Source organism: Prunus mume, linkage group LG3 (genome assembly GCF_029339155.1).
Source record: "Prunus mume cultivar Tortuosa linkage group LG3, ASM2933915v1, whole genome shotgun sequence".
Classification (NCBI taxonomy): domain Eukaryota; kingdom Viridiplantae; phylum Streptophyta; class Magnoliopsida; order Rosales; family Rosaceae; genus Prunus; species Prunus mume.
This window is the reverse complement of record NC_142700.1, coordinates 14811017-14824257: the sequence shown is the minus strand read 5'-3', so window position 1 is coordinate 14824257 and position 13241 is coordinate 14811017. Positions and strand designations below refer to the sequence as shown.

Genomic DNA, 13241 nt, shown 5'->3' with positions numbered 1-13241 from the left:
GAAATTATGTTCACACGGGCACATCATAGAGTGGCAATTTTCAACATGATCTGATACACGACTCGAAATTCGTACAGAAAATTAATGTGTAAATTTGCACTATTAAATTTTTGCGTCAACTTATCAACTTGCTAAAATATCTATATAACTCGTTTATTAGACGGGTCAACTCGTCAACCCGCTATAATACCTATGTAACCCATTAACCCGCCAATCCATTTCTTTGTTTCTTCTTCATTTTTTTTCATTTTTTAAATTTCTTTTATTTCTCTCTCTCAATCTTCATACATAGAGAGAGTCAAAATGCAATTACTATTTTATATAAGAAATAAAAAATGGTTACTTGATTAAATTATCAAAATTTAGGATTTTTTTTATATGTTATTTGTTTGCTACCACTTAGAGCGTCAACCCAACACGACCTGAAATCTGCATTGGAAATTAACGAGTCAACCTGTAAATGACACGTTTATTAAACGAGTCGAATTTGGGTTGAGCATTCTTGACATGTATATAATCCTGACACGACATGAATCCCACACAACACGACCCATTGCAAGCTCTATTTTTCATTGCTAGACTAAACCTCCATTCTTGATCACACAAACACCTTCATTTAAACAATATATATGAGAAAGACAAATATATGATGTATATTAATTATCTGGGTCATAATTTCTTTTGACAAAATTTAAATAAAAACATAAAAAAATTTATATTAATAATGTGAAACTAGAGAAACTAATATAATATATGAAGGAAACTTATAAGTTTTTTTCTAATTTATCTTTCTATACAAACTTAAAAAATTTATTCATACTACGTAAAAAATTACTTATAAGCAAAAATTTAAATCCTACTAAAGGAATAAGTAATCTAATAAATAATAAGATGAGGAAATTTTAGAAAATATAAGTAGTGGAGGTTTTTTCTTTTTTGTTGATACAAACGATAGTATACTAATGTGACAGTTTTATATATATATATATATATATATATATAATCATTTGAGGCCTGCTTTGAATTTTATTTATTCACAATAAATAAGAAATTTTCACATGAGTTCATCTATAGTATTATTGTTAAATCTTTATTTTTTTACTACTTTTTGTTAGGTTATTTTCAATTTTAAATATTCATAATAATAAAAAAATGTCTCCCATTCATTGAGAAATTGTTATGCAAAAAATCTTGGACTACAAGCTTGCCAAGCTTAATTTCATTTAAGTTTTGGATTTCCATAATTGCAGTTTTCTTTGCCCTAAACCTAGAAGGAAGAACACGAAGAATTTTCTAAACAAGAAGAAGTTCTTCAATAGGTTGACCAAGACTCATGGCTTCATTTGTGATCATCTCAACTCTCCCATAAAACTCAGAAATAGACTCAATGTTAGACATTCTAAGTTCTTTAAATTGTGCAAACACCATTTGAAGTTTTAGTGTTCTAACTTGGTCATCCCCTTCATGAACAACCCTTAATTTGTCCCAAACTTGTTCATAGCATTAGGAATGTGTTGTATGTGTGAGAACTGTATGCTAGACAAGGCAATAACTAAGGAATTTCTAGCATTCTTGTTGGAATGTGCAACAAATGACTCAGTTTCAGTCCATTCCGACCAAGGTTTGGGCACAACTTTTCCCTCAATAGTCTTGACTGAAGGTATCCACTCTTTTGTGAGATATTCATTTGCATACTCATCAAGAGCATTCATGAATATCTCAAAATTTTCTTTCCATGTAGCATAATTATTTCCATCAAAGAAATGGGGGGAGTTACAAATCCTGCAACTCGTTCCCTTTCCATAGTGAGTACACCTAAACACCAAACAAATCCTAAGATCTCTCTATTTGTGTTAAGAGCTAATGCTTTGATACCAATTGAAATTGGTACTTAGGTGACGATGAGTAAATTTAAATGCTATTCAAACAAACACAACAATCTTCACATACTTTAAACATTGACCAAATGTACTTATGATTAGTCAACTGTTAGTCATATAAAACCATAACCTCTCACACACAGAGCATAACAATCTGTACTTGCAAGCCTAGAAGATTACTAGTGACAACCTAGGCCCTCAAAAGGACTTGTCAATCTAGGCATCCACTGTGCTAGCAATAACTATGGTGAAAGTGTATGAAAACATCATAATCAAAAAACAACAAATAGCAAACATCAGATGATGATGGCTAGTCAATCGCAAGAACACAAACCCAGAAAGGCATGAACATCATGCGATGATTAGTCAACTATCAAGAACACAAACCCAGAAAATAACGAAGCTGCGAACTAGAAATTGTTCACTTATAAACCCACCACTAGGAAAAACTGAGGATCATCAACCGACCAGGCAATCCACTAAGCAAAGAAGATTCTTACAAAGAAACACAAGCAAGCTCAAGAAATCCTAAATCTATTTAGGAAGATAAGCTATCCCTCCTTTGTGCAATCTTTTTCTTCAACTTAGCAATTCTAGCAGCTTAGTCCTTCGTGGCAATAGCAGCTCATTCTTCAGCTCTTTCATCCCATGGCACTAGCTAGCTAGCTCAAACTCATACAAAAATCAAAATTTGGATTCAAGGAAAAATGACCAATTCTTCAAGAAACCATACTCTTGAAGAAACCAATCTTGAATATGACCTAGATGAATATGAGAATTTATTTATTCTAGCTAGATGCAGATTTCATATTTCAAAAGCAATTTTCAAAAAATCAATTTAGAAAACTCATAGATGAAAATGGTGGTTTTCTCTTGAGGAAGAAAGAGAGCAAAAGGAAATGAAAAAACATTTTCAGAAAATTCCCTCAAGAATTGACGACTGCGCTTTTACCCAAAAATTTATAGGTTAGAATAGTACACATGGAAGCTTAAAAAATTCGCAGAATATGACAAAAAGGTTTGTTAGGATCCAGCTGAAAATCCTACAGATGCAAAGGATGACTAGTCATACGAAAACAAGATGACTAGTGATAATCTTAAGAAATCTAATGAATGCAATATGATGCAATGCACAAATTGCCTTTGCCAATATGATTGATCTTTCATAAGATAGCAGCCAGATAAGAACACTTAGAGAAACTATTCTTAATCTAAACTTGAGCTTGAGTATGTATGTCCTATTACAATATTGTCAAGGGAAGCCAAAAGAAAAACTCAAAATACATGCACTTAACACTAAGTCGCTTTCCCTCCAGCCAGAATTAGGTTATCTCCATATCATGGGCTTTGTTCACCAATTTGACCATTTCCACAATTCCTAGCCACATGCATGTGTTGTAGGTTTTTTTAATTTATTTATCAAAATGCACTTATTAGGATTTCTAAGGTGTTGATGAAGTTTAAGTTCTTGGATCATGAATTGGGTCTTATAACTTTAATGTTCATAGCGAAGCCCAACAAGCCCACCACTTATTATCCAGGCCATACTTAGTAAAGGATAAAGGAGCTTTGCTTATAAAACCTATAAAATTTAAATTTTAAAAAAAAAAAGAAAAAAAAAAGAGAGGGGTTTGTTGATGTGGCACAAAACGCATTGCATTTGCTTTCAAATCCAACATTGCATAATAAACTAAATTTTGGTTTGCCATATGATTCAGAAATTATGCATATATGTGCATGAAGGTTATATTATAAAATAAATTAGTCGAGAATTCGCATGTTCTTCAAATTGGAGTTTGGTCTGGCCCAAATACATTCTCGTGTTTTGTACTTGTTTTGATATAGAATAAAATGACATTTTCTGTGATTATTGAGTTAGGAATAAATTACAAAGATCAATAAAAAGGGAAGTCACCGTATCCTTCTTTTGTTTTCCAACATGTGTTGAAGCCTCTCCCCTTTTATAAAGCAGATCCACTACTCTTGTTAAGTTGAGAGTGCGCATGAGGACAGGCCGTGGCACATCAGTTGGTCTTATAAGGAGCTCCTCGTTTATATCCTTCCACAACTTGTTTGTTGAAAACATCATCAAGTGTCTCTTGCTCTGAGACTCCATGTTGCTTCATATAGCAATCAATGCAAGAAGCAACATGCCCACTCTCTTTCTCAAACTGCAAAAGTATAGAATCCAAAGCATTTAGTTAATCTTCAACGTAATTACAAGTATCTTCTTATACCTTGGAGCCTTAAAATGATATTCGAAGCTCTTAGAATTTTCGGGTCATTGGATAACCACTCAAATGCCTCTTTGGTTACAATATCTCCCATGCCAAGTAAAGATATGTTTGAAAGTAAGTTGTTACCAACAGAAGCTGTTGCAGCATGCATATACTCCTCCATGCCTGGGACGCATATCCTTCGTGTAACCATCTGGCCTTATCAAAGTAAGCTTTGCTGTATCTTTCCACTGCATTTGACATATGCTAAACGAGCGATAACAAGTAAACTTCGATATAGTTTGAGAGAAAGAAGTGCAAAATATCATTGATATACAATATATGAAAAGTAAAAGCTAAGCTAACTATGAATGTACTACAGCTTCTTTTGCATAGTAAACTCGGTATATATGCATTTCCTTGCTTCACCATCTCATCCTCAATTTAATTTAAGAGATTCAAAAGTGTTTGATAAAATATGTGCATATAGTATATCTTCTCCATATGCACCCTTAGATGTGTTGCTTCGTACAAGCTTAGCATGCCAGACACATTGGCACTGAAGCTTTTCTATACAGGACATTCCGTGTTCTTTAAAAACATGATGCATTGAGGAAAAACCTCACTTTTACTAATTTTATTGAACTTTTATCTTATTTATTAACATGATTGATTATTTAGGATATAAAAAGTTCTTTTAGACAACCCAAAACCTGAGACTTCAACCCCCATATCTAAGTGATTAACCAGACGAGAAACCTAAAGTCATTCTACATCCTTACAAATCAACCATTTCAATTAGTGGGATCAAAAGTAATTAAAGAAAATTGAGTCAGTGTAATATTTGCTCGACGCGCCCTTTCTTTATGTCCAGAGGACAACTATATATATTTACAAATTCTCTATATAGTGTGAACGAACTTATACTAAATTTTGTACAATTTGGATTCTTTTTAAGTTATATAGATCAAAATTGAACAAATTGAAGTTACAAAATGATCATTTAGAGCTCAAGTTTTTTAGGTTTATGACACTTGAAGAAAATTGAGTTGAAGTGAGATTTTTCAGAAGAGTTCGTTATTTCTTAAAGGAGAAAAAAAAAGTTGTATATATATATATATATATTGTTGATGCCTAAATTTGGTTCAACAAAAAAATGGCCTCTTCGAGATCGAGGTCCGCAATCCTTCCAAATCAACTTGTTATCACCAAGCGGGTCATCCCCTAAAACGAGTTCTAGTGCTTAGGGATTGCACTTGTGAATAGAAATTAAGCAAGAACATTTGATCAAACAACACAAGAGATTATGGGCCATCTGGACATCCTACCGAACGGCAACTGGTGAAACACCGTTCTCCATGGCTTTCGGCTCGGAAGCGGTGGTCCTAGTGGAAATCGGAGAGCCTTCCTACCGAACGGAAGCTTTCACACCAGAGGCGAATGAGGAGGCGCTCGCCTTAAGCCTCGACCTGCTCGAAGAACGCCGAGCACAAGCCAACCTTCGGAACGAAGCTTACAAACAACGCGTCTCTCGGTACTATGACTCGGGTCAGATCCCGCTCTTTCGAATCGAAGACTGGGTCATGCGAAAAGTCTCGCTGGCAACCAAGAATCCTACGGAAGGAACCCTCGGACCATCCTGGGAGGGACCATACGAAATCATCGGTATCCAGCGATCGGGGACTTATCGACTCAGGGACTCCAACGGAAAGACCCTCGGTCATCCTTGGAATGTGGAGCATTTGAAATATTATTTTAAATGAAGTCACCTAGCCTGCGGTAGGATTACAATAGAGTCCCAAAAGCCCTCGGCTTCTCTGTATTCACGGCCTTCGGCAGTGTAAGCGTTCTCTAGCCTACGGCGGGTTTCTAAATTGTAAAATGCACTCCATATTGTATCTTTGCCTTCGGCAGTTTATCAATGAAAAGGGCCTTCGGCCCATATATTCAGAATCTTTGTTGTACCCTTTTAAGCTCTTTTCGTTTAAAAAAAAAAAAGAAGATACGGTAGAGACCCTCGGTCGCATTAAAACTACACAACTTGACATTAGCCTACCGACTGAAGGACAACTTTAGCTCTGAGAATCAACTTTGGGCTTTGATTAGCCTTCTGCATTCTTAGCCGTCGCTAGCCTTCGGCAAGTACGACCGTTGTTCTCCAACTTCTATCTAGCCCTCGGCATTTTTGAAGGGATTGTCCTAAGTGTTTTACCGATTGCAAATCAACTTGCATTAACTTGGGCCCTCAAAATTCGAAAATAAAATATAACAAAAAAGGATGAAACTTTCGATTAAGAAGATGCTCACGTCATCAAGGGTACATTTACAGAAGATGCTCACGGCATCAAGAATACATCGAAATTACATTAAAAATGCCCTCGGCGTTAAATTACATAAGAGATGAGCGAGACTGGAGAAGAAGCTTCGGAGAAGATTGTCGCCCTGCCGTTCGAGATAGGACTATACCTTTGAGTATCATTGCAGGCGTCTGAAACTTTCATCGGCGGCGGCTTCATCGGCCGGCGGCATTCACATCGCCGGCGATACCGGGATCGGCCGGGACCTCCTCTGTGGCGTCCTCCCCTCGTACTCCTCAATCATTTCTTCGGTTATGCCTTCAGGAAGGGGGGGAGGATCGGCAATGAAGTTGAGGTTGAGCTTCTTCCCGGGGTTGTACCGTTTGAAGTGGTAGACCAAGTCCGCCATCTCCCGGCCTACTTCCGAGTCAAGCAAAGTAGAGAACTCAGTTGACCTACGGTACCGCCCGATCGCCTCCTAGACGGCAGCCTCGATCTCGGAAGCCCTGACCCGCTCGGACTCTTCAAAGGCCACCTGGATCGCCTCTTTCGATTCCCGAGCCTCCCTTGCCGATAGTGTGCGACTCCAACGCTGCCGACATCTCACCGAGCTTGGCTTGATAAACTTTGACCTGCCGTTCGGTAGCCTGCATGTCATTCGCCAAGTTCGCCTAGGCTTGGATGGCTTTGCGGCCGGCAACCTTCGCTCTGCCGTCTTCAGTACGCCTTCTTCGCCTTTTCGGCGGCATTAATGGCTCGCTTGACACACAGCCACATATCCATTGAGGCTCGAGCAAAGGAAAACGTTAGCCAAAAAGAAAACAGACGGCAAGAAATTGCTAAAACGGTAGGCACTTAAGGAAGCTGGAAGGCGCTGCCCCTCCTCCCGAAGGAGCTTCTTGAAGGTCCTCAATCTCTGGCAGCTCCATTTGTGAACCGAGGATCATGTGGTTCACAAACCGGACTGTCTTTGAAGGACGAGCAAGGGTGACACTTTGGAAGGCGCCTCCTCATCCTCGGCGAGAAGATGGCCCGAACGGGCTCGGCTTGTCGCCTGCGTTTCAGAGCGGGTCGGCATCAAGGTCTACCGTGACCGGCCTCTTGTCGGTAGCTTTAGTGGAGGTGCCCTCGGCGGCGTACCTCGGTGGGAGACGGACCAGCAGCGGCCGCCGGCATGCGCCGATTCGGCGTTCATCCGACGACGGCGCTCGTTGAGGGTTAGGTCGTCGGGTCCACCCTTCCGGCGGCGGAGGTGCCGTTCCGGCCTGCCGCCCCTTCTTCTTCCCTTGCATGCTGAGCATGAGGCGCCTCTTTGAGGACTCGTTCATCCTCTTTGCCTCGGCAGTTTTCCTCTCTTCGGTCACCGCAAGACGGAAGCGGTCAGATTTCTCATTTACACCATAAACTGTCGAATGGTCAAGTATGCTTACTCTCGGCGGGGTGACGAGCTGGGCTTTGATGAGGTTGGCGGTGAAGAGAAACTCGGATATACCCTCTCCACGAGGACCTTCACCTCACCCTCTCGATCCGGATCTCGATTGAGTAGCGCCCGCTTGATTTACATACAAAAGAAATGAATTAATATAACCAAAGGATAACACAATCAAGGAGTCCTACGAACGGTAGGATGGCCTACCGGCGATTTGGAACGTGGTGGGAATGTGAAACGGACGGGTGTCTCGAGGAGACTCGATCCACCGGACAAAAGCACCCGCCGTTTCCTCCACGTCTTCTAGGAGGTCGGTATGGCATTGACAAATGGCCACGCCGGTAGCCTTCAAGCGATTAGATTGAACCCAGCCCCATGATCGGCGGACTTGACTTCGTGATGTCAGACAGATGGGAGAACTGCCGTCTGAAGGCTCTCCTCGCCACCATGCCGAAGGCTGTGATCACACCCATTAGCGCTACCTGTTGGGATTGAACTGCCGGGATCATAGCCTATCTGCGCTAGGATCCTCTCGAACGGCAGCGAGGGAGCCTCACCCGCGAAATCGTCCGTGAAGAAGATGACTTCGCCATCTTTCGGATTGCTTAGAGATTCGGTAGGACCCGGATCCTCATGCCTACCGAATCGGGATAAGATACTCACCTGAAACCTCACAATCTCCCTCTCGGTGATCTGTTAGGCTCCGGGTAATCTACGCCGAAGACTAGATCCTTCGAACAGCCATCGCACCCTAGGGTTCTTTGGGAAAGACTACCAAACCCTAGGCCGGGAGATGGTTCGCAACCGCTCTCCGCGACCAGTGGAGGCCTCGATCGGGCGATCGGCGCTTGCCTCCCAGGCGCCAGACCCACATGGCGGCCGTCGCTATAGATAATAGACAACGGCATCGGGCGGTCATTAGCCCTTTCCGATGCCATGTGTCGAGGCGAGTGGGCTCTTCGCCGAGTATTTCGACATCGGTATCACTTTCATCCTCGGCATCGAGCCCTGCCGCTTCAACATCAGAGTCAAAGAGACCGTCCGATGACTCCTCATCGAACGCGTTGGGCTCTCGCTCGGAGAATGACTCGCTATCGGACATCTACAAAAACAGGGAAGAAAGGAAACTAAGGCTCATACCGGATGCTATCCTACCGATCCCTACATCACTACCTATGGCGACTAGACTACCGAACGGAACCCTATGGTCAGTCTAGTTCAAACCAAGGAAGGACGTAACTCTAAAGGTATGCAAAGGGAAAAAGGAGATGTCGAACGGTACCTTAGTTTAGCTTCTGGAAAATGAGCGCAAACTGTGCTTCGATCGTCTGGACACAAATCGCCCTTCCTACCGTTTGTGGTGCCGGAAATCGCTGGTTGCCGTTCGCGAACGTCGGAAATCGCCTTGAATATCGGAAGCTATCGTCGGAAATTGCCTCAGCAGAGCTCTCACTTTTCACTAAGTGCAAAGTGAGTCTCCTCCCAGGGTCACTCCTATTTATAGGATGAGGATCCGCAACGGTACACCTCGAGAAACCAACGGCGCATTAATGCGCCGAGCGCCATCATTGCTTCCGCCACGTGTCATTCATCCTATGAGGAACGGCGGCACGCGAGGCGCGAAGTCGGCGCTCAGACGCCCTTCGCTGTCTCCTCGACGCGACCTTCGACTACCCAAACGCGTCGAACGGCGAGAACGAAAGGCTCGAGTTGAGCCCTTCCATTAAATGGATCTACCGAACGGTAGGGCCCCCTTCCGAGAATTCTCGCAAGAGGACTTGGGGGACTCCTGTTTATACCAAAATGAGCAGCCAATAAACATTTGACACGTGGACCAAGCTGGAGCTATGGGAGCCTTCGGCATCTAGCTTCGGCATCAAGTCTACCGATCGCTCTATTAGGGCAACCTTGGCATCTGGGACACGTGGCAATCTCACAATCAATGTCCACAGTCCCACATCGAAATTCTAAACAAAATGCACACCTTCCAATGCCTATAAAAGAGGACAACCATCCCAGCTTGGAGGTAATCAATCAGAACTAACGGCATACTGCCTATTAATCTGTAGTTCAAACTTACTAAATCCGTACTTACTTAAGCATCGGAGAGCCTTCGGCCGGTATCACACCGGTACCTAGGACTTACCGAGCGTTTGCTATCTTACAGATATAACTTACTACCGAGGCCATAGCATACCGAAGGTAACGAAATCACTAAGTTACGCGGGAAAGTGCAGAATCATTTTTCTGCGTCAACAGTTTCTCCGACTTCCGTATCAGTACATCCTAACAAATCAACCATTTCAATTAGTGGGACCAAAAGTAATTAAAGAAAATTGAGTCAGTGTAATATTTGCTCGACGCGCCCTTTCTTTATGTCCAGAGGACAACTATATATATTTACAAATTCTCTATATAGTGTGAACGAATGCGTTGGTAAAGTCTCACTTATACTAAATTTTGTACAATTTGGATTCTTTTTAAGTTATATAGATCAAAATTGAACAAATTGAAGTTACAAAATGATCATTTAGAGCTCAATTTTTTTAGGTTTATGACACTTGAAGAAAATTGAGTTGAAGTGAGACTTTTCAGAAGAGTTTGTTATTTCTTAAAGGAGAAAAAAAAAGTTGTATATATATATATATATATATATATATATATACTGTTGATGTCTAAATTTGGTTCAACAAAAAAATGGCCACTTCGAGATCGAGGTCCGCAATCCTTCCAAATCAACTTAGCATCACCAAGAGGGTCGTCCCCTAGAACGAGTTCTAGTGCTTAGGGCTTGCACTTGTGAATAGAAATTAAGCAAGAACATTTGATCAAACAACACAAGAGATTACGTGGTTCACCCATAATCAGGCTACGTCCACGGGGTGTTGGGTATTTTCACTATTGAATGAAGAAATTCAAAGAGACTCACAAAGATCATATAACTTACATTCTAGAAAGATCATATAATTTCTCGTTGGGTTATGTTTTTGTAGTTGCTAACATGGTCCTGGTTGTTTTTGTGCTCTTTCATTCTTTCTCGTTCGGTTATATTGTTTTTACTGATTTCAATTTTGGTTAGGGTGATTTTATTTTTCTCAATTTAATCACTATGCTAATTGATTTGATAGAACTGAAATTTAAATTTCAAGAAAAAAAAAATCTGTTGTTGTAGAAAAATATTGTTTCTAGAACTAATTTCAATTTTAAAATTTTGTACATGTGTTTATTTGATAGTAAAATTTAATTTCAAAGAATTTTTGACTCAAAATTTGAGATTCCTTTGATTTCTTGATTGGCGGATGAGAAAAATAGTACGATGGAAAAGAGAGGGAGGAGACGGTAGATTAATATGCAACTGTTTTCTCAGGTTCTTTGAATGGGATTGTTTTTAATTGCTGTCTCACGTAAGACAACAATCAGCAAGATTTGTTTGCTTCCTTTGTTTTTGTTTTTTTTAATTCTTTTGGGTCCTTTGAGCAACCTATGAGATATATGCACCTTTCTTTGTGTGGGTCTGAATGAGATATATGCAAGTTCAGGGTGGGAGAAAGATATGCATATGTTAATGTCCACAGTAAACACATTTTTTTTCCATGACTAATTAGAAACTAATTAACTGAGTTTGGTGGAGAAATTACAACTCATGTTATTATATTTATTTAAACACATGTGTTGCAATATGTATTTACAACTGCAATGATTTGATTACAACAGTAAACACGCAAATAATAGAAATATATATTCCTTAAAGTCCATCTCATGAATTCCAGACAATCCAGTGAGTTGATCTATAGTATTATTGTTAAATCTTTATTTTTTACTACTTTTTGTTAGGTTATTTTCAATTTTAAATATTCATAATAATAAAAAATGTCTCCCATTCATTGAGAAATTGTTATGCATAAAATCTTATACGATTGTATTGAAATGTTATATGGCTAAACAAATTTAAAATGTTATGTTTCAAAAATGCATCTTATAAACGGTAGTTTAGATTTACATTCTAACACATAATCAGTCAGTACCTACAAAATTAGCAATTGTTGTGAGACTACCTATCAAATTAACAATTCTTTTAAGTTAATATTATATTTCTGATTAGGATATTGATGATCACCATAATATTCAATTTTTTTTTCTTTTGGATAATATTATGTTTCTAAAGCTTCAACTAACACTGTCATCAAACAATATTACTCGTTCCTGCATAAATTAGTGACTAAACTCTTCACGGTATCTTGCAATTACCGTAAGGAGTTAGTAATCGTGTAGGGAAATTGCTTAACAGAATCCAATTCATCTTTTCCTTTTCAATTTGTATCGTATGGCTTGGCGATTGCAATTTATACATATAGGGTAGAAGACCCCATTTAAGTTGTTCACCTACAGCTTTCAAAACGTAGGACCGCTCCCGAACAATAGACAACAATAGAAGAGGTTGGTTTTTATAACAGAGTGATGTTCTTAGAATTGAGAGAAAGAGTACAGGACTTGGTGTATATAGGACTATAGGCTTTTGACCCAAAAAAAAAAAACATTACTATAGATCATTGGCATTTTCGTCTTGTAGTTCTTGCCTGCTTAGCGTCCGTTTGACATTACTTATTTAGGGTGATAAATGATTTTTCATCTTTCTAACATGGTAATTATAAAAGGACATCTATAGAGTATTATTTATGGGTTACCACCGGAATTGTTGTCGTTTCTCAGTGGCAATTTACCGAATTCGTTTCAGTTTTTCAATGGTAGCGTATTGAATTCTTTATTGAGTTTGTATTTAATATTGTTTTTTGGGTTTTTGTGTCTAGTATGACACAATATATTGTTTTTTGGGTTTTTGTGGAAGCATCAACTGTATTTAATATTGTTTTTTTTATTTCATTTCCACATTCCCACTATATATTCATAATCAACAACATATTACAAAAAGGATGTGACATCCTTAATGGAATCACATTTTACACTCCTATATCGTCAAAATACCCTCGACCAAGGAATGGGCGGAGAGGCTTCTGTAAAAGTTGAAGATGTAAAAGATGTTCTTGACTTGAAGGTGGATTAGTTACTGGCCAAAGGCTTCTTAGGAAATTATTTTCCTTTCGCATAACAAGTGACACTTGAGTTACAGATACATAGGCATAACAAGTGACACTTGAGTACATTATGAACACCAGAAAACTCATATAACTAATATAGTTGTCCTTCGTAAATTAGGCCTAACTCTATCTCAGCACCTTAACATGTTGGTGGCAAGTGGTTTGAGCTCCAACCACTTCGTAATATTAACCAAAATAAAAACCATTCTTCAAAATTGATACTTTCACTTCGTAAATTAGAAAATTAACAATTTTGCTAAAGACGATTTTATGTTTTTCTGCATGAATAAACAGTGCGGACTGAGATGACTGAGATGAAGGTA

General features: G+C 39.4%; 1 pseudogene; it reads right to left on the bottom strand.

Moving 5' to 3' along the window:
- Positions 1–3747: 3747 nt before the first annotated feature.
- LOC148918829 ((-)-alpha-pinene synthase-like) lies at positions 3748–6802 on the bottom strand (annotated as a pseudogene).
- Positions 6803–13241: the final 6439 nt, after the last annotated feature.